Source organism: Mus caroli, chromosome 12, assembly GCF_900094665.2.
Source record: "Mus caroli chromosome 12, CAROLI_EIJ_v1.1, whole genome shotgun sequence".
Lineage (NCBI taxonomy): Eukaryota > Metazoa > Chordata > Mammalia > Rodentia > Muridae > Mus > Mus caroli.
This window is the reverse complement of record NC_034581.1, coordinates 7,766-31,684: the sequence shown is the minus strand read 5'-3', so window position 1 is coordinate 31,684 and position 23,919 is coordinate 7,766. Positions and strand designations below refer to the sequence as shown.

Here is a 23,919-nt window from a genome sequence, read left to right as displayed (position 1 = left end):
GAATAAAATGAATGGTATGATAAATTACCAATGCCATGGCACTATAAAACTGTATATTCTATACTTTAATTCTATTAGTAGTATGATAGGTTTACTTATGCCAGAACCATCCCTAACATGAGATAGGCTGTGCACTGCTATGCTAAAATATCTTTGTCATCATATGATGGTACTTTTCACTCCTATCATCTCTTTTGGAAGCACCATCCTGACCAGAGTGTCACACAGCATGTGATGTTCTGTGGTATGAGGAAGAGAAACACACAAGGATATTCCTAAAAGCACTAGTAAGATTTCTGCAGGAAACTTCCTGGAGTCTGGGATGAATAAGCACAGAAATAGAGTAGTATCTCAAAGAAGGATTGGAAGCTAAACCTTGGATCTAGGGAGCTGGAGAGAAGGCTAGATGACCAGGTGTGAGGGTTCTCAGCTTGCATACTCAGAAGCTCACAGAAAGCTGGACACAGTAGTGAACATCTATCTGTAACCCCAGTGCTCTTGTGGTGAAATGGGAGGTGGAGACAGGAGAATCCCTGGGAGTTAATGAATTACCTATCCTGNAGCACAGCAGTAAAGAACAAAAGAAGCCTACCTAGCACGAGGTGAAAGGAAGGAATGAACGAACACCTGCCATTGTCCTTTTACCTCCAGAAGTGGTTTTGGCATGCACAAGCATGTCGAGTGTGTCACATGCACACACACACATACCTACATACAGACACATATGAGAACATGAGTGTGCATGTGTGCTCATGAATAAAAAAGCATACACACACCAGCTCACACAACACAATGAGCAATATAACACACAAGCACACAATATGCAACACACATGCACCACCACCCCCGCCCCCGCCTAAACCTGCAGAGACTTGATGTGCCTGGGTTGTGGGATACCCAGGGTGTGGGCCACACTCTCAGAGGAGAAGAGGAGGGAGAATGGGGAGAGGGACTTTGTGAGGATGGCAGTGAGTGGGATATAAAATCAACAGAACCAAGATGTAACCCTGACAGGATACCCATGCTCCAGTAGACAGTTCTAAACCCCTACTCATACAGTAGAATGACTCAAAGTTTTTTTTTTTTTTAGGATTATATGAAGTTCAGAGCGCATTGTTAGGCTTGCAGACTGGAGTCTAGCACAGCTGTCCTCTGAGAAGCTCCACCCACCAGCTGACTCAGACAGATGCAGATACCCATAGCCAAACAGTAGATGGAGCTCAGAGACTCTTATGGGAGAATGGGAGTAAGGATTGCAGCCCCTAAGAGAATAGGAACTCCACAGCAAGATCAACAGAGTCAACTAACCTGACCCTTGGGACTCTCAAGAGACCAAACCACAAAACAAAGAGCATACATGGGCTGGACCTAGGCCCCCCTGCATATATGTAGCAGATGTGCAGCTTGGTCTTCATGTGAGTCCCAAACAACTGGCCCTGAGGCTATCCCAAAAGCTGTTGCCTGTCTGTGGAATATGTGTTTCTAGTTGGGCTGCCTTGTCTGGCTTCAGAGGGAAGAGAAGCATCTAGCCTTGCAGAGACTTGGGAGTGCTAGAATATGGAGATTCCCAGGGGGAGCCCCATCCCCTCGGAAGAGAATGGAGGGGGAAGGGGGAATGACTGTGGGAAGGGGGTGGGTGGGAGGAGGACAGTAGAATAAAAAAGGTCGGCATGGAAAATGGAGAGTGTATAAATGGCAGGGCAGGGAATATGGGTGGATACAATCAAAATGCATTATACACATAAAGTTTTTAAATAAAAAGAACAAATAAGAAAAAGGAAAGCCCAAAAAAAAAAAAAAAAAAAAAAAAAAGGGCTGGTGAGATGGCTCAGTGGGTAAGAGCACCCGACTGCTCTTCCAAAGGTCCAGAGTTCAAATCCCAGCAACCACATGGTGGCTCACAACCATCCGGAACGAGATCTGGCGCCCTCTTATGGAGTGTCTGAAGACAGCTACAGTGTACTTGCATATAATAAATAAATAAATCTTTAAAAAAAAAAAAAAAAGAAAAAGGAAAGCCAAGTTCCAGTCCACCTCTCTGGATAAGGAACAGCTTACTTCTCCCCACCCTCATATGTACCTGCTGGTTCCTATTAGACAGCACCTTGCCGGAGCTTATCTTGTCACTACCCAGTGCTCGAAGTGAGACAGGCCAGACCTTAGGGGCCGTCTTTTCATATCCTTGAATGTTTTAACACAGACTCATATATTTTCAAAAGGAATCCTAAGGTAGGCACATCTACCATGAATAAAAATTATCCATAAGGAACTTACTTCGTTTAGAAGAAACCTTTTCCTCAGGCACTTCTGAAAAGGAAAAGAGGTAGAAGAAATTTGCATGTTTCCCCAGATGCATTCCAACTGTCTTTCACTCTGGCTCAACAATTCTGTGGGTAAACACAGTGCTTTCTGAATGTATTATGAGGCTTGCCCCACAGGAGGGAGCTCTTGTCTGGTTCTATGATCATAGATTCTAGAAAAGGGATGTGTATGGTGGTTTGAATGTGAATGGCCCCTGTATACTCAATGTATTGAATGTCTGGTTATTAGCTGATGGACTGTTTAGAAAGGATTAGGAGGTGTGGTCTATTTGAAGGAGGTGTGTCACTGGGTGGGTTTTGAGGTTTCAAAATTGGCATTAGGCCCAGTCTTGCTCTTTCTCTACCTCCATCTTGTAGATGAGCTATAAGCTCTCAGTTTCCATGCTTAGGTGAAGCCCTAAACTAATATTTTATTATTTGTCCCCAATTACACATCAGTACATGTCAGTGTACCTAAAATTTTTTTTTAGGACATCTCCAAGAATAAGCATAATACAAAGGGTCTCCATTGCAGGAGATTTCATCTCATCTGACCATGTCTACAGCCATTTGAAAGTTACAAGTTGAGGGAGGTAGTGTGCTGCTGTCGGGTACAGGTATTTGGAAGTGACAGGAGGGAACAAGGGATGCCACTAAAGATGAGAGAATGCTCCCATTAGTGATACTGGTGGCACCATATGCCTTAGTTTCTGAGGCAGAATCTCCCCCATTGGCCAGGAGCTCAGCAGAAAGTAGGCTAGGCGGCAGACCTAAAGGATGACAAAGTGTGGACACTTTGCCCCTTCTTAGAATTGGGAACAAAACACCCATGGAAAGAGTTACAGAGACAAAGTTTGGAGTTGAGACGAAAGGATGGACCATCTAGAGACTGCCATACCTGGGGATCCATCCCATAATCAGTCTCCAAACGCTGACACCATTGCATACACCAACAAGGTTTTGCTGAAAGGACCCTGATATAGCTGTCTCTTGTAAGGTATGCTGGGGCCTGGCAAACACAGAAGTGGATGCTCACAGTCAGCTATTGGATGGAACACAGGGCCCCCAATGGAGGAGCTAGAGAAAGTACCCAAGGAGCTAAAGGGGTCGGCAACCCTATAGGTGGAACAACAATATGAACTAATCAGTACCCCCTGAGCTCGTGTATCAGAAGTTGGCCTAGTCAGTCATCACTGGGAAGAGAGGCCCCTTGGTCTAGCAAACTTTATGTCTCAGTACGGGGGAACGCCAGGGACAACCAAGAAGTGGGAGTGGGTAGGTAGGGGAGTGGGGGGTGGTCTGGGGGACTTTTGGGATAGCATTTGAAATGTAAATTAAGAAAATACCTAATTTAAAAAAAACAAACTGGTTCCTTCTGGTCCCTGCCCTCCCACAGCTGACCTCAGCCATAAACTCTCCTGTTTGATCTTAATGTTCGAATACAGGGTGTCATATAGCCTAAGACAGCCTCTGTCTCAGACTGCATAGGTAGCCGCAGATGACCTAGAATTCCTGAGCTCTCTGCTTCCACCTCCCAATGCTGCGGCTGCAGGTGAGTGTACTACACTCGACTCTTGGTTTGTTATTTAATTACTCAGGAATTAAAAATCAAAGAAAGAAAACAATAAGTTACAAATGATTCCAGTGAACTTCTAGAGGACTGGGAAGGGACAAAGGAGGGAAGAAAAGGGACACAGACCACTGGGGGCAGGGGAGGTGGGACAGAACATCCTTACAGAGGCAGAATTTGTTGCCTGCCACTCTTTGTCAAAGATCGTGAGGACATGGTTGGGGATGCTCTGGGGACTGGAGCCAGGGAGACCTCAGAGAGGGCAGAGCAGCAGCAGTATCTACTACTCCTTTGTGTAATTACAAAAGCAGACTTTTTGTACCCAGAGTACACAACTGGGGCTCAGCTTCTGCTCACCCTCTCAGCGGGTACTTGCGGCTGAGGGCTGAGTAGACTCTGAAGTTCAGTCATCCCTCTCTAAGCACATGGAACCCTGCGGATAATACTGAATCTGTGCCCATGTTTTCAGGGGATGAAAAGATGGGTAGATAAGGAGTTCAGGGGTTACTAAAGTCCCTTCCAAACACGTCCAGAGCTTTGCAGGTCTCCTTGGCCTCTCCACTCCTGCTCTCAGACGCCTCCCCAGGACCATTCTGAGTCCTCACCCCGGCTCTACGTTCTGCCTTCCCTACCCCCTCTTATTCCCATTCATGTCTCATGGGCTTCAGAGAACTACAGAGTGACCTGTCAACAGGCTTCGAATAGACTGTCCTACATCCTGATAGGAAAGCCTGTGACTCCTTGCCCGGGCCGAGGAGTCAGAAGAAAGGCTTAGTGGGCTGTCTGGCCTGTGAGGAGTGAAGAGAGGCAGAGAGCAAGCTGGCCATTCCCTCTTGGGCAACTCATTCAGGGCTTAGCTCGAGATCCACCTCCTCCTGTCTGTGTCATTAGGCTTAGGGCCTGCCCAGAGACGTCGTGATGATCTCACCTTGAAATCTGTAACTTAACCACATCTGCAGAGCCACTTTTCCAAATAAGGTCACAGCCAGGGGTTCCCGAGGCTCAGACAAGGACACATCTGTCCGTTCTGCCCGCTCCATAGCACAGTCCCAAACCTGCATTATTTCCCTGTATCTCCCCTAAAATGTGGGTGTCCTCTGAATATATCAAGCTGTTCACAGGTAGAATATGGAATATTCTAGAAAATCAATTGAATAATAGCAGACTGGGAATAAAATTAGGGAATAAAATTTCATATAAGGGTCTACGCTCTGTGCCCAAGGAATTCATCTTAGAAAACAAAACAAAACAAAAGATCACCAGGTATGGTAATGCATATGGTAATCCGTACAGTTGGGAGGCAGGGGCAGGAGGATAGATAGGTGTTTAATGTCATCTTTGGCTACATGGCAAGCTTGAGTATAGCCTGGGACACCTGAGAGCCATCTCAAAACACAAAACAAAAAGACGCAAAGGCTCTCAGACCCTTATGTCTCACGCCTCTCCCTGCCTCTGCCACCACACTGCTGATTCCTGAATTCTTGTCTCCCTCATGGGTACAGCGGTCACCCTGCTTCCTCCTTCCCTCCTCCTAGGTCTCTTTCCATACCTCCACATGCATGAACATACATGTAAATGTCTATCTTCTCTCTCAAGAACAGGATCCAGCCAGGGGCTGGGGGTACTGGGTAGGAGTCTTCGACTTATAAACCCGAGACTCGAATTCAAATCCCTAGCACTCAGGTAAAAATGCTGACCACTGGTGTGCCTGGAACCCCAACACTGGGGAACACATAAAAGGCAGATCCTGCGAGCCTGCTGTTGGGCTAGCCTGGTCTAAATAGTGAGTTTCTGGTTGAGTCATAGACCCTGTCTCAAGACAATAAAGTGGAGATGACAGAGGAAGACACCGGATGTCCTCCTCTGGCCTCCCCATGCCCGCACATGGGTGTTCTCTCTCCTCTTTCTGTGTTCCTTCACCTCCCTGCCTCTCTTCTCTCTCTTTTTCTTTCACACACACTGAAGTCTAACCTTGTAATAAAACACTTCCTGGCACACATGAGGCTTTGGGTTTATTCCCCGAACATCAGAATAAACAGGAAATACGACCCTAGCTCACAGGCCTAGCGTTTGAGCCTGTTGTGACTTCTTAGGCTTCTCAGCTCTCCTGAGCTCGGGACTCATGGCTGCCCCTCATACTCACATGCCTCCTCCACTGTGCCCCACCCTGACATCATTTTAAGGTCCTTGAGCCTCAGAGGAGGCCCAAGAAACTTTTATATTGAAATCTTCCAGCCTGTACTGAATCAAACATTAAAATGCACCCACCTGCCACATGAAGTATTTTTGGGCACAGGAATATTTTAAGGTTTTTGTATGCCAGTTTCAGAGCTTATGTGACTGAGGGAATCTTTTGAGAATGCAAGCAGGGTGTCAGCCGGCTCCCATGCACTGTGGAGGTATATGCATTGTAGGTAGGGTTAGTATCCAGCCTGCAAGTCTCAAACCACAGCAATGTCTTCATGACCTCTAAACTATAACACTAGGCCCCGCTTTGTTTGGTCCCCTCATGAGAAGCAGCTGCAAACTCCAAGACTACTCCAAATCCATTCCCAGTCCTTACACCATTCTGAAATGTGCCCTTTCTTCCCAGACTGCACCTACCTGGCTTACAGCAACTCATTCTTCAGCTCTTACCTCAGATGGAGGCCTCTTGGGAGTGCACAGGGTCAGGTGCCCCTCTCACCTCACCCCATGAATGGCACAAAGCTCCTTTCCAGCTAGCTCGTCTCTGAATCCTAATTGCAGGGCATCTGTGTGTGCCCCTTGGTTCTCCCTCTGCATTTTACTTGGCACGGGAACACCTCAGGACTCCAATTCCCGTCACATGCTCACAGGTCATGATCACTACCCAAGAAGATCCTTTGATTTTTTTTTTCTACTTTCTCTTGTAGTGAAGCAGGTTTTAGCATTATTCATTTATTCTACCCAGTAACTCACCAAGAATCATAATAGCGCACCACTTTTAAGTCCATGCCAGGGAAATGTGTGCTTTGGGAATGGACCTGCTTGCCTGGATACTTCCTGATTGACCAGCGGTGTGTCCCTGGTCAAACCCGTCACCACAGCAATCCCTGTCACCACCATCTGATGTGGCAGATCTAGATCCTTCTGTTTTACAGAGCTGCTTTTCTCATTCCTTTGTAGTTGCCCTTACTACCTACAGTAACATAGGGAGTTGGATCGTGAAAATGGCAGCTCCCCCACCCCCGCACAAATAACACACTACTGCTTGACCGTATTTGAGACACAGTAAAAGCCAGTCATACATCACCACATTTGCCCTCAGGGAGCCAATGCTGAGATGGAAGAATGTTTGGTGCTTAGTCACAAACTACTGATGTCACTTAGTACCTCTGGATCTTTGTGGCTCAGATAATTAACTCTACTAGTGCCTCTCTGTGGTACCAGTTCAGCCTTTGATTTTGCAAGATGAAGGACACGGTTCTCAAAGCAAAAAGGTGCTGCAGTGTTTGCCTGGAGACTGAAGGAGCTGGGGCGAGGTGACCATACAAACCTGTTTTTGGTCAGGATGGCACAAAGTTGCAAAGCTGGAACTCGAGGTCTGTTGGCTAGACCCTTGGCATTGTGGTGGAGCCTGGAGAGCATTCTGTAATGTCAGAGTCAGGAGAGAAGGATCAGGAAGGTGTGTGGGGAAGACAAGCCTCATCCACCTCACTGGTGGGAAGGGGTCACTGTAGTTCATAATATAGTGAAAGACCTCCGAAGGGAGACCCTCACTCAAGTCTTGGGATAATAGCGGACCCCCAAGAACTCAAGAGAGACCAAATTTGATGCAAACCACACGAGGAAAGCCAGAGCTCTGGGGATGACTCTATCCCACGCAGGGGTAGAGGAGTCGACCCCGAGGGGGAAAGGGGTCCCAGTTTTTATAGGTCCTCAAGGGGGAAAGGAGGAGGGAGTAGGGGATTTCCAGATCTAAACAATGTCTATTCTAAAATGATTGATTTCTCAAGAAATGGGTATGGGAGGGATACAAGGAAAGAGTCTGGTGCAGGTGCAGCAACTCCGGATTGGCCCGGCTGTGGTTGCTGGGGAGATTTTCCAATTCTATCCCAACAACCAATATCACAAACACCTGACAATGGGCTTCAGCAGTGGGCACACACCTGGGTTCAAGGAACGGTCAGAACATTGGCAGACACACAGGCTCTAGGAGCGGCCAGAGCATTGTGCACCTCTATTTTTCTAAATTAGTGAAGCTAGTTCTGCTAACAATGAAATCTATTTTGCCAATTTCAGGGCTTCTGTGACCTTTTACATTCTGTCAGGATCTTTCAATAGGATGAGAGTGTAATTATTGGGGGGTATTTTAAAAAGTGAATTAGGTCTGGTGGCGGAGGTGTATAGCTCAGTTGGTAGAGTATGTGGATTAATGAGCATGAAGCCTGGAGTTTCATCCCCAGTACAGAATAAACAGGCTATGGTGGTAGCACACCTGTAACCTTAGAGCTTGTGCAGTGAAGGCGGGAGGAGCTGAGGAGCTGAGCTCACAGCCATCCTCAGCTATAGAGAGGCGGTTCTCAACCTTCCTCATGCTGTGACCTCCAACCATAGAACTATTGTCCTTGCTACTTCATAACTCTCATTATCCTACTGTTATGAGTCATAATGTAAATATCTGATATGCAGGGTGTATGATATGGGACCTCTGTGAAGGTCTTTTGACCCTGCCCCCAAAGGGATTGAGACCCATGGGTTGAGAACTGCTGACCTAGGGAGTCTGAGAGTAGCTTGTGTCTAATTAGACCCTGCCTCAAAAGAGAAATTAATTAAAAAAAAAAACTAAAGATTTTCCTATTTACACCTTTAGACATTTCTCCTTCTCCCCTTCACCCCGCTTTTCTCCTGTTCTCCCTCTCCTACCACTCAGCAAATCAGAGAACATTATTCCCACAAACTTGCTAGCAATCCTAACGACTGGCTCGCTCTGCTCACGATAACCAGCAAAACAAAGGTCCAGCATAGAACTGGAAGCCTGGGTTCACTTTCAAAGCTTCCCAGTTATCACAGTCCCTTTGAGTTCCCTATCTAGAAATTGGGGAGAAGTGAGGGGGTGTGACTGACTGGAGAGGCTTTGGAGAAATGGGGTATATGGCTTCTGCTTACACCTTGGGGACCTTCCCAGGCCTTGCTATGTCTCAATAGACGGATGGTAAAATGCCTGCAGACTGTCCGCTCTCAAAAGTCTCTCTGGGCACGCTGCCTCAGTTGCTCGACCCTCTGCCTGCAGAGTTGGTGGATCTGCAGGATTAGAGTCAGCTGCAGGACTGGGCAGACACATTCCTCGTAGGGAGGCCACTAGCCTGCTCTGTATGTGTAACAAATCTGAGTTTCCCACTCAGATCACGTGTGTTTCTTTCTGGAAGCTTCTGCACATCTTCCCCCCCCCCCAATATCTGTCATCATCCAGAGGAGGCCTAGCATGTCAGACACTCCTTGAATATCAGAGGATGACCTTGATGCTGCCCTGATGCTCTTAGAGTGGAATGTCCTGCATCTCTATCCTGGTGCACTTGAGCATAGCAGAAGGAAAGAAATCCTCTGTGTGCTGTGCCATCAAACTGTGTGACAACTTCACACATGTACATGCACATGCACACACACTGTGTAGAACACAGGTTTGTCTTAACCCTCAAGCCCTTCTGCTCTTACATGGCTGCTTCAGTAGAGCCCACTTCGCCTTCCGGATGACTCTCACCTGTAACCCCATCTCGCTTTGCCTTCCTCTCTCTTCCCTTCGGAAGCTTTCAGGCCCACCCACCCTGCCCCCACTTCTTTTTTCCATTTTGTTTCTCCCAGACAGTTCACACGTCACACTTTACAGGCAGCTTTTCTGCCCGGGTTGAATTGTGAACAGGGATAGAGCTTCGAGGCAAACAGGTCAGCAAGTGAACCTATCAGCCAGGGGACCCAGAGTTGTCGGGTCAGTGATGGGTTGATTGGCGGCCAGGATCACAGAAGAGAGAGAGTGAGCATCATATTACGTCTGCTCTCAAGCCAGGCTGGTAGATAGAGGGGGTCTGGGACTGACTCTCAATCCAGACATCTCATCCCCAGCATCCCCAGGAGAACAGGACACAAGGCTCACAGAGGAAGCACAGAACCTCTAACATAACGTGCTGACATCATTAACCGAGCTAAGGTTTGAATGAATCCTGGCCTGAGCCCCCATTGCTGGCCAGGAATCACCTGCCATCTGTGCGACACTCAGTCTGTTCTTACTCTACAATAATGGCAACCTTGTTCTAGATTTTTTTTTTTTTTTTTTTTTTTGGTCTAAGTCAGGGATAAAAGGAACCGATATGATAATCAAGTTCACATACTGCTAAGTGGCAGGGTGGATCTTCACTTCTATAGGAGGAAAGCAGTAATCTCTATTCCCTTCCTGCTGAATATTGTCATTCCCAAGTGGTATTCTTTTATCTGGGTTGGGAATATTGTCTATACTTTGTCTTCCAGGAGCCAGAAAAGGTCTTTCTGGCTGACTGAAAAGATCTCCTGGAGGGAAAGGTCCGTGGGGTGGAAGTAGAAGAGCTGCATCAAGTACTGATGTGGGAGGGATACCCCGTTGTGGTGGAATTCCAGGCTGTAGTAAAGGAAATCTTGGCCCGGGAGCCTGTGCTATCAGTCCCGGACGAATGTCTAACATTGGCAACGCAGGCATCCTTTGATCAGGGATGGTTAAAGGTGGTAAGTTTTGAGGTCCAATTGGTGGCTGTGTTCCCAAAAGTCCAGCAGGACTTGTAACATTTGGTGGCTGTAGTCCTACAAGTCCAGAGTTTTTAGGCAAGTTTGGAGGCAGTATCCCAAGAAGTTCAGAGCCACTGGACACATTTGGTGACTATATGCCCCAAATTCCAAAGTTATTTAGAATATTTGGTGGCTGGGCTCCCATAATCGCAGCACTGTTGGAAACATTAGCTGGACGAACCCCCAGAATTTCAGAATTACTTGATACATTTGGTCTCTGCACACACAGGATCCCAGAGGTGCTTGGGGCCCCAGGCGAGTGTGCTAACATTGCAGCACTACTTGGAATATCACTTGGAATCACTAAAATAGAAAGAGAAGAAACCATCTAAAGTAATAGTTACTGTACTGTGAAAAGGAAAGAGACTATTAGTGCTATAATCCTGCTAGTGAACTTTAGCTCCCTACTCAAAGACCCAGGCTTGACCAGGTACAGGGTGACCACCACACCTCAGATGGTTCAGAGCACACAGAGCACACAGAGGGAAACACATATTAAAACCTCAGTGCGGCTGCAGACTAAAATACTCGGAACAAACATGTCAGGTTTATTTGTGTGAGATTCTCCACCATTAAGATATCAAACAGTGATATCATTTTTTTAATGAAAATAATTGCTGAATGCTTTCGCATATCATTTCTAGCTAGACAATACTCTGGTACAGTGCTTGGCACGAGCTTTCACCTCTTACCTTCCTCTAAATAAACACTTTATGTAATCTTATGCTGACAACACCCAAGAGCAGCACCATATGCCTCCAAATGGTGAGTGCTGAGTTTTAATGAAAAGGTATAAAAAAATAAATATTATGCCATTTGTAAATTATCTTAACAACATTGGACATTAAAATAATGGACCATGTGCATGCTGGCAAACACCTACCACTGAGCTGTCTCCAACCCTTTAGAATGGCTCTTCTGAAAATAATATTGCAGGGCATGGAGAAAACAGAGGGGTCACTGTCCCCCTAAACAAAACAAACTCCCTGGATTTTACATGCATACCGCTCTAAAGTTTAGTACTAATCTTCAGAAAAATAATTATGAAGTTAATTTCATGTCTAAGGTTTTGGTCACGGCTTTTGTTTTTACCTGGTCTGGTGTTCTCACCAGAAGGAATCTGGTGCTCTATAAGGTGAGGTACTTTTTCTTCAGGCTCTGCTTTACTGGGAGGATTAAAAAATTTCCAGCTGTAGAGTTGAAGGAGCAAGACTGCCAGCAACAGAACCATCTGGTAAAACCAGGCTGCCAAATCCAACATCTTTCACAGCTTCAGGGGTCATGGACAATGGTGGTTGCACTAAAGCTGTTTAAATCAGACAAAATTTTATTTCAGACTTGATCCGTAAGCTAAGTTTTCTGGTAACTCGAGTGTTTACTTAGTGGCATCCCTGCATTACTAAGCACATTGTGTAATAACCAATGCTTAAAATGACTAGTCATAATGAGGCAGCTCAGCAATATGTACAAGGCTTCACTCTTTTAGAATAAGAAAACAATTTTATAAGATATTTTCACCAAGAGTCTGGAACAGGAGGAATCACTGGTGAAGACTATCCTTGTAACACTTTAAAAAAAATCTAATTTTCTAAGAATGCCAGCTAAGTGAATACTAAATACACAGAAATGATTAGCAGACAGACATGTAGATATCAGAATGAAAGTTTCTGGCCAATCTTGAAATTACACTATGTGTGTGTGTGTGTGTGTGTGTGTGTGTGTGTGTGTGTATGGATGGGGGTATCTTTATATTCACACTACTTTCTTTAAGTGAAGGTTAATTAGGCAAGATGAACTTTAAATATAAAGCTATAAACTCTATTCCTAAGCACTTGGTAAAAAAACAAAAGAAAAACAAAAACCTCTCTCCATGTACATGTAACCTATATACTAAAAGGCAGAACAACAGGGATCTAACACACTCTTAGAAGGTCTAATTCAGTGGGAGTCATATAGAGAACTGCTGGGTCATCCTTGGACCCTTTAAGCAAGGGTGTCCCCATCCTATTCACCTCAGAAATACCTGGATAAATGGTCAGTGCACTCCAGAGAAGTAACACTGGAACAGAGACTATGGGAATAAAGTGAGACAAGAATTGCAGCATAATTCCTTGCTATAGTTATTAGAGACAGGGCTTTTTGGATAGAGAATTAAAAACCAACTTCTGAACACTGAAATTTTCAGAAGAATTGAAAGTTACTTAAATAATGAGGAAAACATTTTAAAACATAAAGGAAATGGATTTAGATTTTTAAGAAATTAATAGACATCTCTATTATATGTACTCTCATAAAAGGTCTTTTGGAATTTAATTTTTTTCTAAACAAATGCTTGCTCAGAAACCCTGTGTTTAATAACAGGAAACAGGAAATAGAAATTTAGATACTTAAATGTCTATTAATATTTGTTTTTGTAATCTTTCTGATTAGTATGACAACATATGCACTCTGAAGGCCAAGAAAGCAGCAGAGAACCTAGTTTCTCCAGAAGTCTGGAGGGCAATACCATCCGTTTTATTACTTCCAGTGTCTATGACTCATAGTAAGGGGAGGAGGTGAATATTCATTTCAGTGGGACAACAGAGAGAAGTATAAAAAAGTAGCTAAGTAAATCGCTCTGGAAACTTAAGACTTGAAGCTATGTTTCATCGTGCACATTATACTTTCTCTGTTCAAAATACATAATCCCCAGCTTTGTCCACTGAAAAGCTTTCCACCCAATAAAACCCTCAGAGCAAGCAATCCAGTAGCCTGACTGTGGTCTGTTAATGTCCTTTGGCATTAGACGTGTCTAGGTCAGACTACAGTGAGACACAGTATGACTTGGGGACAATCAGGCTGAAAGACTCAGGACTCTCTCAGAAGCAAGGGTGACTAAGTGCAAGGCACAGAGAAGCAGCACAGGCGAAGGGAAAAGCATCTCAACATAGAACAGAGAAGGCAACTGATAGGAAGTAATGTGTTGGTCCATTAGTACACAGATAAAACATGTAAACACAAAGGGCCGTGGGGCTCAAGGAAGAAAATAACAGAACCTTCCCTGCCATTCAGACACCTGCTATTACTGGAGTCCCACACTCTGAACTGTGCCTTCTGGCAGCTAGCGAAGGGTTTGTTTGGTATCTATCTTGACCTTCCTGTGCACTACACCGCAAGATGACTAATCAACATCACCTGGCAAGTTTTCACTCCATCTACATTAAAATGCTAAGAAAGGAATGCAGAAGGAAGTACTACTTAGAAAGATAACTAATTTGCAATTAATAATGATAAATGGATTTAACTAACAATAATCAACAAATACAAACAATTAAGAACTTAACAGGCAAACATTTCAATGGCTTCATTGCAATACCTGGATATCCTCAATCTTAACATTGTTAAATAAGTTAGCAAACCATAGTATAAATTATGTATCAGAATTATACCTAAGGTATATAGATAGATTCAATCTACACTACTTAGGTCTACTCTAGTGGGGATGGTAATAAGTGGAGATGATGTTCTGGCACAAGCCAGGACAGAGGCACACAAATAATTTCTGTACTTTCTGCTTGGTTTTGTTAAAAAGTATCTGTTTATTCAAAATGAACAGAAAGACACTAGTAAGATATGGTGCAAGTCTAGGACATGTTGCTGTGTCCTTGTGGGGAAAAGGTGATCCATGATATAAACAAACAAGTCCTTGGCACTAACTTCCACCTTACAGCAGTCTTGTATCTAGAAAGCAGCTGAGCAGCAGGGCTCTAGAGGAAGACATTTACAGTAAACACAACAAAGCCAAATCACAATGACAACGGATGACTTCTCTTGACTAAGGGAGGCAGATTATGGAATGACAACTGAGACTATACATATGAGTAAGAACTGTGAGATGCTGTCAATGTTCAGAAATCATTGAACATGTGTTCATTGAAAAACCAGTATTTTATAGGAATGAGCACAAACATACAAGACTCCCTAGGATAAAACAGACTTTGTAAATCACTTTGTAAATCAAAAGCTCACATGTTGGTACTACGGGTGGGATTTCAGGGGGAGGTACCACAGGTGGGGGAACTGGAGGTGGCATAAAACCTACATGGGAGAAAAAAGACCAAAGTAAAACAGCACAAAGAACATTACTGGTTTTAAATCAAAGATTTCAGAAGTTCTAAATGAACATCCACATTGTCTTACTGTTTTCGGATGGCGTTTTCACTCTGCTGCCCAGCTGTTATGGAACCCATGGATTAGGTCATTCTACTTCAACTTCCTGAGGAATGGGGACCTCAGTGCTCCACCAGACCAACCAAACCTTCGTTTTAAAATGGCCTCTATTACCATGCTGACGGATCCGTGCATTATTTTCCAATTAAAACGATGTTTGTACATACTTTACTTGATTCCCATAAGGCAGATAAAGCAGTGATCCTGACCATAACAATCTATTTATTCACTCATTAACATCCTGTGAAAATCTCTGTGCTACTGATATGTATCACTGTAAGACCCCCTTTGGGGACCCCCACTCTAGTCTCAGGAGAGAGAGAGAACCCAAAGAAACACGAGAATCCTTTCTTGTTGTAAACACATGAGGCAGTTTAATGACAGAGCTCCGGGTCGAAAAGTATTTCACACAGGAGGCAGTGGATTCGACCCCGAGGCTCGAAAACTAGGGGTTTTTATGGGGTAAGGGGCTTAGGGGTGTGGAATTCAGCATAGCAACACACTATTGGCTTATTCAAACATCAGCAGAAAAATTACATGTACGTGCAGGGTGTCAGAGTTGTTGACTCAGTTCAGATAGCCCTGTTATGTCTTCACATTCTTTTTTATCTTTAAGGTTAAACTGTTCCCAGGAATGTTTTAACTACGGGGCATACCCGTGTTTTTCTTTTATTTTTCTCAGCCCCTGGCAGCCTCTAGGCTCACAACCAAACAGCAATTTCTGAGTACTTTATATGATTTACAGGTCTTGAAATTTCATCTTTCTTTCATCACAAGCTAGGGAATCAAGCTGTTATGTAGGAATGCTGATCCTGGGGAGAGTGCTAATCCTCCTGGTCACAGTAGGTAACACAATGCTATCCACCTGCCAGTCATTTTACTTCTTTAACATACTGTGTTATTTACCACTAGGTTAACATATTTGTTCATTTTAGATTATATGTTAAATTCTATTAAATTCTTGAATAAATCTTAAAATTTAATGATATTTTTAAGATCCTACTGACCACATGAGCAAATTATAAACTTGCTGCTTTGTAGTTTTTAATAGTGTCCCTATTAAGTTAAGTAAGGAGGCTGAAAGGTGTGAGCCAACAGATTGAGAATCTGGAGAACAGACACTAAGGTTGTTTTCGTCCTGTGCTGAAGTCTGCAAACCACTATATGGAACTGAGGCCGCAAAGCCAACATTCACAATGCTCACAACATTCACTATAGAGTTAAAAGAGTAAGATAGAAATTCCTTACTAGGAAGTGGTTGTGAAGGGTTAAAACTTGCTCGTAGAAAAGGAAATGGAGAGATTGGGCTGAATCCATGAGGGGGGGGCAGGCATCAACACAGGAAACGCTGGAGGAACTAAGCTAACTGCAGGAACAGCTGATGCTACAAGAATCTTTGTGAATAGAAAATGTCTGTTAACCATATACCCATCAAAAGTGACTATACAGTATGGATTACTATACACTCTTTAAAGTGGGAAGTAATGAATGTCATTACATTTGTCCTTCTCTTTTTGTGTACTTTTTGCACACAGTGTTTTTAGTCAATAGGTAGCATACCTGAGACTGTAAGCAACCTCCTACAGTCAGCCAGTTTGATGCTCAGCCTTCATTAGCACCTGCCTGCCAGGCTGCTCTGGGAAGCAAGGCAGTAACAGCTTTCCAAGGGCGCCAAATTCTCAAAACTTTGTTTTCTAATCATAACACAATTATCTTTCATTCATCAGAACTACAAAAAGCCCAAAACATCTCTCCAGCATGGCTTTCCCTTGCTCCTGACCCTCACATGTTGTCAGGTCTGCTCAGCATCTCAACTTCACTGCCTAAAGAGCACTTCGAAGGTCTTGAAAGACCCACAATGTGAGGACTCCCCCATGTTCTGACTCAGGAGAGGCAACACCCCAAATCACTCACAAGAAACGGTCTTGCTGAAAACTGCAAGAGGATTTTTATTCAAGAGCACTCTCGGGCCCATGGTCATACACCACGCAGGGGTAGAGGACTGTGGCGCCCTGAGTAGCAGGGTAAGGGGGTATTTAAAGGAAGAAACCACAACTCAAGGAAGTGGGGAGGGCGTTGTTGGAAAATACCAAAGATACCAGTTAAGAGTCCCAAGGAAGTGCAAAGTCACAAGAGTCACAGGGAATACCTGGTAATTGTGCAGGTTATCTCTCAAGACAGTTTCTAAGAGCCCCTGACAATAGCACATTTGCATAGTGGGTTCTGGCAATGGCCAGGGTGACTTTCTTTGAATGAACACTCTTTGAACCCAGGAAGTGGGTGGGTGGAGGAATGTCTATCTGTTTTATGATTAGCATACCTTGGAGCATTAAGTCACAGAGGTCACATTCTCAAGCCTGGGCCTAAAGGCCTAGAATTTTGTTTTTACGTTATACTTTCAGTCTCACGCATAACTTAAAATGAATTCCCAACTGTTATTCCCAAGGAAGTCTTCTCGCATCTTTTTCTATTCTCAGAAAATAGCACTTCCCATACTTGTAATTTCTTGGAGCCAGTATCTTTGTCTCCTTTTTGCACAACTCCAAATCCAATACACTAGGCAGTCCTGGTGGTTGTACCCTCCTCTAAGTCATCTCCTACCTGCCACCTCTCCTCCCTTTCCTTACGTCTTCTCCATGTCACAGTCACTTCTCATCTAGATTGCTAGTTATTTTCAGCTCATCTCTTCTGTGATATTTGGTGTAGTCTGTTCACTATAAACAGTATAGTGAATAACTTAACAGGTCATTCTCTGACCCTACTCCTGCAATGGTTCCCTTCACCCAGAATGACAGAGGAATTCCTCTGAGAGCTGACCTTAAAGGCATGAGTCAAGCACTCTCTTACCATTAAGACCTTCAGCTTTGATTTCCTCAGACACAGAAATGGCCAATTTCATCACCACCTTTACAGAGCTACTAATCAGCTAGATGCACCCTACGCCAGCATTTTAAAATGGCACACAGCTATGCAGATATCTGTGAGCAGCACATGCTCTTTTTCCTACATAGAGGACCTAGTCCTCTCTTCACATGTCTCGTCTCCCTGGATGACAGTGAAAGCTGAGCATTTACCACTGATGGATGCTTCCTAAGCCCCAGGGCTCCTAGAGCAGTGCATGACTGAGTGTATGTAATACATAAACATTTAAGTATAAATGAAACCACTTTCAACCATAATGATTTTTCAAAATGATTCACTAAATCCATTAAAATAATTTTATTAATCTAATAAAATTGTCAAATAACAGTATTGATAGAAATCTGCTACACAGAAAGCATAAATCTAAAGAAAATACTTCAAGTCCAAGGGCATTGTACCCTTCATGAATTTAGTACAGTAACACCATTGCACCTGCAGGACGTTATTAACATCTAAAAGACAACAAGCTATCTGTCTAATGTGGACAGCAGCATCCAGCTGTTATACAAGAATAAAATCAGACGGGAAGATGCAAGGTACTAAGAACAGCTAGGACTAACCTGCAGCATGGCAACAGGAGGAGGGAAAACCTTGCCTGCGTTGTGACCACTGACTCCTTCTCAACTGGAGTTGGAGTCTGTATAGTCTGGACTGGCTCTTTACAGATTATGAGGCTTTCACAGTTTCCCATTCTAAGCAAAATATTTGAAATTGATTTCCTTTAAACACAGCTTTTCAGTTTATTTTCCAATTTACATTATGTTTAACCCTTGGCAAATCCAAAATTTTACACATGAGATAAAAGTGACAACACTAAGCTGTAACAGTGACATTTCATACAGGTTTCCTGATTGAATAACCAGCTCTATTCTGTACACCATCAAGCACAATTGATGAAGAACTAATGCAGAGAAATATTCCAAAGAAGACAAGAACATAAGAAATGGAATTAGTTAGGCATGTGGTACATAGCCACAGCCAAGCACTGAGGAGGTAGGGACACTAGGACAGGAATCTGAGGCCAGGCTAGGCAACATGAATCCATCACCGGCCTCCATCTTTTTAGACCAAAGAAGCTTTTACTTCTCTATACACCTGCCTTGAACAGATCATTGATCAGGCTCTAGTGTGCTGTTTCCAAAGTGGATACATGTCTCAACTCTTCAGCTATACTCCACCCCACAGACCTACATCCATTCACAACTTAACATACCCATGGCTGATTGTACATTCCCCAGGCCCAAACTGGTCTCATTATGCAGCATGGGGTTGTACATCTTATGTGGACCAGGCTGGCTTCAGATGCATAGAGACCACATGTCTTTCAACATCAAGAATTGAGTCATGTGCATCACCATACCTGTTCTGTGATCAATTTCTTCTCATACCAACACAGAAATATTATATAGTATTTTTTATTATTATTTGTTTCTTTTGAGTAGAATATGGTTTTCCCAAGTACAGTGTAAAGATTCTATGGACCAGGTGATCTCTCTGTTCTAACTATATACTTGCCAATGTAAATAAATGTAAGAGAAAGAGACAGAGAGAGAGAGAGGGGAAGAAGAAGGAAGAGGAGGAGGAGGAGAAAGAAGAGGAGGAAGAAGAAGAGGAAGAAGAGGAAAAGGAGTTCTAAAAATATGTACACAGGCAAGCATGGCTGTGGTCCCACAGAGTTACTTTTTCAGAACAGGCCATTGGTAGGCTCCAGTCCAGAATGTAGGCCATGGGAGCCTGTGACACATACGTCAACGATGACTCTGCTTCACTATCATAACATCAGTTCCTGAAGAATCAACCTGCCATAGCAGAAGTTCAGACAACTAAAAGGACTGCCCTAGGAAAACAGCCATAGGGCACAGGAAGCAAACAATAAATTTCGTTGATCTGGTGGTCCTGAGGTTCAAACCAAGGGCCTTGCTTATGCTAAAAACATGGCCTCTACATGAGGGCTATCTCCAGGCAGAAGGCACCATTATCAAGGAGATTCTGCTTATGATCCTAAGCAGGACAACTACCTGGAAAGCAGGCTACCTTTGATAAGAGAGCTAAGATAAGAAGAAACAAAGAACATACTGTACCTTGCACTAATCCCAAATATTAAGAGTTTTACCTTCTGGTTGTAGCTGTTAATACTGCTATTTTTAAAAAGAGCAGGCCATATGATCATTTGGTTAAAGGCAAAATATGAAGTGTTTCAGATGGTATTATACCACAGCAACCGAACCTGCTTGAGAGTGTCTGCCACTCTAAGAAGCTGCTAGAACCACATTTTCCACTTAAAATTTGTGAAATTAAAAGTACTTCAAAAAAGCCTCCCTGGTGCAAAGCTTTCTCTTAAAATGTTGTCATAAAAGAAAAAAAAATGCTACATGTGCAAGCTTTCATTCAGTACTTTTCTAAACAATTCCTTGACACCTACAGAAACATACAACAATGAATAGGCAACATCAGAAAAAGCATCCTTTTTTTTTTCTTCTTGAAGCCAAATGCAGGGAATAAGTCCTGTTCCCTCTGCTTCCCACACACATTTCTTTTAGCCCTTCTGATGTGTGCTGTGCTCTTACCAGCATTTACAGTTTCCTGATCAATCATGCCTCCCTCTGCAAAGCCATCCAAGTCATCTACTTTCACTTTTTCCCAGGGTATATATGTGACACCAAGATCCACATCCCAGAACTGTTTGTATTCTGTCTTTACACCTTTGTTCAAAGCCCAGGCAATCTATCGGTAAAGGAGAGAGGAAAAAAAAGAAGGAAGATCACAGTTATACTATAATAAAAATAAAGTTTGAAATCGTATTGAAACAAATACGGACAAAGCTCACTTTTCCTGAGTACTTGTTTAAACTTGCATTGGGGATTTGCAGTGGAAGATCTGTTTCCACTTCTTACCCAATACTAAATAATTCATTTAAGGAGGTAATACAGGAGGTCTACTTTTTACAATAGAATCTCAATTCCACTGGCAATAACTAGAGTGGTTACCAGAAATTTAATAAAGCCCTGTACACAATGCCAGTGCACATAAGCAATACTGAGTTTACATACATACAGTCAAGCAATGGTAAAAGATGGGCACACACACTCTATAGAAATAGAGTTCAGAGTTTTAATTTAGGTGCAGAAGCTGACTAAATGCATTCTGTCTAGATCAGTGGTCCTCAACCTTCTTAATGCTACAATCCTTTAACACAGTTCCTTAGGTGGTAACCCCTAACCTTAAAATTATTTTGACTGCTCCACCATAACTGCAGTTTTGCTACTGTTATAGATCATAATGTAAATATCTGTGTTTCCAATGGTCTCAGGTGACCAGAGTGACTGCAACCCACAGACTGAAAACCAGTCCTCTAGACTCAATCACAGAAGGAACTAGAAAACAATAAATTCTCTCTCAATTTAAAGTCTAAGAAGAAAAAAAAATGCTTTCAGATAAACTCTTTAGAAGAAGGTTGGTTTCAATAAGAAAAAAGTAATATAAAAAGGGAGAAAAAGTAAATAAAAGACAAAGCTAAATAAAAAAGATCTAACCAAAATGGGGCCTGAGCTGGCACACTTGTATAGATGTGAACTTAAGGAACAGACAATCTCAAATTTTAGCTACTAAGTTAGTGTACTTATTTCTAATTATAACTCAATAATACTGAACTCCTAGGCTTGCTGGAAACATTATCGATAAGGTTGAGTGTAGAGCTTAGTGTAGGAGCGTGTACTTAAGCCGGGCGTGGTGGCGCACACCTTTAATCCCAGCACTTGGGAGGCAGAGGCAGGAAGATTTCTGAGTTTGAGGCCAGCCTGGTCTAAAGAGTGAATTCCAGGACAGCCAGGGCTACACAGAGAAATCCTGTCTCAAAACCAACAACAACAACAACAACAACAACAACAACAAAAGTGTGTACTTAAATTAACATGTTCAAAGTACCCAAGGAGCTGAAGGGGTCTGCAACCCTGTAAGTGGAACAACAATATGAACTAACCAGTACCCCCAGAGCTCGTGTTTCTAGCTGCATATGTATCAGAAGATGGCCTAGTCGGCCATCATTGGGAAGAAAGGCCCCTTGGTCTTGCAAACTTTATATGCCCCAGTACAGGGGAATGCCAGGGCCAAGAAGGGGGAGTGGGTGGGTAGGGGAGCAAGATATAGGGGACTTTCAGGATAGCATTTGAAATGTAAATGAAGAAAATATCTAATTAAAAAATTGGAAAAAATTAACATGTTCGATGTCCCGGATCTGAGCCACATCAAGAAGCAAAGAGGAGGAAATGGATGAAAAGAACTAGGGTATTCTAATGGGTAAACAAGAAAGCTCACATGACCTTGCCTATGAAAAATGTGTGACTGTGACATAAGAGGCTGAAATGTTACTCATCAGTCTACCACAAAGTAAATCACAAAAACTTACCTTAATGACCTTGGAACCAATTTTATAGGATCCTGAACTCAGTTTCTGAAGAGCCCGAAATGAATCTTGTCGATGAACCATGCAGACATATGCACAGCCCTGGGTGGAATCACCTATGAGAGAAAAGTCCTTTCTTTACAGAGACTAGAAGGATGGAAATTCATTCTGATATTTGCTTCTCATAAAACTTAACATGTATGATAACCGACAAACCACCAAATTAATTCTCTTTCTTTCTCTAACTCTGTTTATTGATACAATGCATATGCAATCTATTATTCACTTTTAATAAGCCCCATATTCCACTCTGATTCGGCTTCCATTCTAAGCCATAATAAAGGTGAAATGTTGAATACATGTTATTAGTTCCTCGCCGACAGAAACAGAGCTTACTACTGTAACAAAAAACCATTTCTCAGCTGGCAGGTAAAACGAAAGAAAGGGAGGGACAAGACAGGGAGAGGAAAGGGCTCTTGCTAACAAACACTTAGGGCTTGAAGAAATTAGGTGCCATACTGCTATAAAACCCCTAGGAATATTTTGCAAATTCAGGAGCATAGCAAACAGAAGACCGAACAAAGTGAACAAATCGTGTCCAGCTGAGAATCACCATGTCGGACATGTCAGACTCAGCGAGGATCACCGGTGAAAGGGAAGTGAAGAGAGTGAAAGCCCACACTGTCGGTGCTCAAGAGATACTCACATTAATGGATTCAATTTGTCCAAACTCCTCAAAAAGGTTGGTTAAATCTTGCTGTGTAGCCTTCTTGTCCACTTGGCCAACCCAGAGAGTAGTGCTGCATACTGTCAGGACAGAGAAGCAGAGTACTTCCACATTATGGACACAGTGGCCTAGAGCATTACTAAGAACAACAGATCAAACTTAGCATTTAGACAACCTGACAGCTACACACAGATAACTGCTACCTTTAAAACTGACTGAGATCTTAGTGTCCATTTACATTTCTACAGACCCAACTTCCTGCAAGTCACCAACTTGCAAGTTGAACCACCTGTCAACACCTCTGTCCAACCACCAGAGAACAGTGGTATATCAGACTGGAAGAAAAGCTTTGAAAGCCTCCCAGCTGATTCTAAAGTACGGTAGTTTTGAAACTATATCATACCTGTTGACCTTCTTAATATCTTTGTGTTGAATGATTCAGTGGATATTTCTCCCTAATACACAGATAAATCTGAAACCTCTATGAGCTTCTCTTCCTTAAGGAAATGATACTTTGCAGAGAGATAGGAAAGGAAATGGATAAATCAGGACACTCCTTAACTTGCTATGGAAGAGCTGAAGATGAACTGAACAGTACTTCTCTGCATGCACACTCATGTGTATGCAGAAGAGCACGGACTTATTGGAAACTCAGCACCACACATGGATGCACATGACCTGAATTCTGTGCTCATGACTGAGCAGCAAATGCTCTTGACCTTCTGCCCTGAAAGCATAAACGTTGGGAGGAGACACTGTACTGTTCGTGCTTCTTTAATACCTTTTACAGTTGACACATTTCCATGGCGCTAATGCACTGCACCTAGGGTTTCGTCCATGTCATTTCCCAGCACTTTAATCCTGACAGCAAAGGTCTAAACAGGCTTTCCTAGGGCTAACTTAACCTGCAGTGTGATCCTTGACAAGATCACTAACAGGAGTCAGAATTCAAACGTCTTTCAGACGCAGCTAACACAGACCGTGCTGACTGCTAGCTGCTCTTTACCTGACAGAT

The 23,919-nt window shown here is 43.2% G+C and overlaps 1 pseudogene; it reads right to left on the bottom strand.

Annotated features, from left to right (window-relative positions):
- Positions 1-10,219: 10,219 nt before the first annotated feature.
- Positions 10,220-23,043, bottom strand: LOC110307280 (annotated as a pseudogene).
- Between the last annotated feature and the right edge of the window lie 876 nt (positions 23,044-23,919).